We start from the raw sequence: 2,279 nt of genomic DNA, 5'->3' as shown, positions 1-2,279 counted from the left end.
CAAAGGGACCCGGCCCAGGCACCCTGGCGCTCATGCCGCGGCTATGCCTCGACTCATAAAGCCCTCTGTCCTTGGACCCGGGATCTCCCGTCTCCTACTGGCTACCTGCGGCCGAGCGACTGGTCAGCTTGCAAGGGGACAAAAAGCTCAGCCCTTCACAGGTCTCCGTGGACACTGGCAAACTAGATCAGATCAAATGGAGAAAGTCCTTCCAGTACCTGCCTTCAGAACAGGTGTTTGCTACCAGTGAGCTGGCTGAGCCCTGTCGCAGCACATACATGCACGTCAGCACGGGTCGTCCTGCCCGCTTTAGGCCCTTTGCTGCCTCAAAGGCGCCCAGCTGGGAACGTCACGGACTGAAAAGCACAGTGGAGACACTCTAAATACGGCGCTGTTATTTGTCCTCGCGGATAGTCGCCACCTGTCGCCTTCGGTGAGCTTGGACCTTTCGGTCAGGGGCCCTTCCTTCCTGACGGCCATCGACCCTCCCGGCTAGTGACGTGCGCCTCCTCCTTCTCCTTGGCAAATGTCTCCTATCGGGCCCAGAGGAATGAAGTGTTTCGACACACTGCCCCTGCCCTGCGCCCACAAAGGGAGGCGGGGAGTTTTCTTAAGCTCACGGTATCTTTGCCAGCGAGTGACCCTGCAAATATGATCGTAAGCCACCACTTGGCTCTGAGAACTAGTTCCTGGTCTGGCCCTTAGTTCAACAAGCTCTGAACAGAACCCCGTTGTTGTGCGTGGAGTATTCCAGAAGGCCTGGCGGCCTCCAAGCGCACAGCCAGCTTCGGAACAGAAAGGCTCGCGGGCCAGGTTAAGGTGCGTTAAGTCGATCTGCGGCACCTGGCGGAAGACGAGGGTCAGGAGAAGGTTCGTCCTTGGCAGAGGGTGTGAGTGGGTGGAGGGAATGACACCTGGGTCCTGGGCCACGAGGCAGCCACGCGTCGTCTCCCCTCCCTGTGAAGGGGGTCGGGCCGGAGCCAGGAGGTGGGAGCAGCCTGGGGCCGCCGCTCTTGCTCTACCTGGGAGAGCCGGGGCAGCACTCCCGGCCCCGCTGCGGCCCGGCACGCTCCACGGAGCAGCCACGCTCCGGCCCACACGTCTGCGGCCGCCCCGTGTGGCTGATTTCCGGATGACAGAGCCGGCAGCCTAGAGCTGCGCCGTCCAGCCGCCTCTTGCGGCTTGGCCTTCTCGTCCTTCTCTCTCTCTCTCCGACTCGGTCCCGTCGCTCTGTCCTCATCACGTGATGCACCTTGCAGGTCACCGACCCGCCCACGGGCCACGCCGAGCACCCCTTGCCAACGTGCGCCCGCTGCCTGCGCCTGGCAGCTCCTCAGTTGCACAGCTTCTGCTCAGCTCCCGCCGTCTAGAGCAGGGCTGACCACGAGAGTCTCTTGCAACAGAATCTCACCGCGACGCCACCTCTGAGCGTTTGCCTGGGCGACGGCTCCTCGGCTGCGAGTCACGGACGCCAGCGCTCACGGGCCCAAGTGCGCATGCTCCTCCAACGCCCAGCTCGCCGCGGCCCTCACCCCGGCCTCGGACTGGGACTGCATTCGGGGACAGTGCTTTTAAAGAGGTGACTGAGTAAAAAATGTGTTGTTGGGGTAGGGCCCTAACCCAATTTGACGTGTGTCCTTATAAGAAGAGGGAATCTGGACACAGAGACCCCCGGCCACATAGACGGGCGGCGAGAGGCCAGGCACGGGCAAGCCTGCTGACGCCCGGTCCCCGTGAGCCTCCAGAACGGGAGAGAGCCACGTCTGCTGGTTAAACGCTCAGTGTGTGGCACTTCGTCGCGGCAGCCTGCGGAGGGGGGGTGGACGGCGGTGATTCGATAGCTGGAACCCTGGCACAGCCGGCCCTGGGGGTCAGGTCACTTTTTGCTCACCTGCCTCACCATCCTGCCTGCCCTCGGGCTGCAGGCAAACTCGGCCCACTCGGCCCCTCCGTCCCTCCACGTTCTGAGTCCACCTCGGGGCCGGGACAGTCAGGGCTCACCCCCGCCCGCTCCTCTACCCAGAAAACCCAAAAGGCAAATCTCTCCCAGCGAGAGGCTTGCTGAGCTTCTGTCTGAAGAGCTTCAAGGACGTGGAAGTTCTAGAAGGTTCCCTGGGTGGTGGGCAGGGGCAGGGCGCCTGGCGTGGAGCCGCTCAGGGCCGCATTTTAGCTTCACCCCTGCCGAGGCCGAGAAAAGCGTAAAGGGACACGTCAGTCCACGGAGTTGGGAAGTAGAAGGACTGTTTCCGAAAGTAAAGACAGAAACAGGAAAACTTTCT

The sequence above is a fragment of the Microcebus murinus genome, chromosome 1 (assembly GCF_040939455.1).
Source record: "Microcebus murinus isolate Inina chromosome 1, M.murinus_Inina_mat1.0, whole genome shotgun sequence".
In the NCBI taxonomy this organism is placed as follows: Eukaryota; Metazoa; Chordata; class Mammalia; order Primates; family Cheirogaleidae; genus Microcebus; species Microcebus murinus.
The sequence above is the reverse complement of the archived record's forward strand: the minus strand, read 5'-3'. Positions refer to the sequence as shown.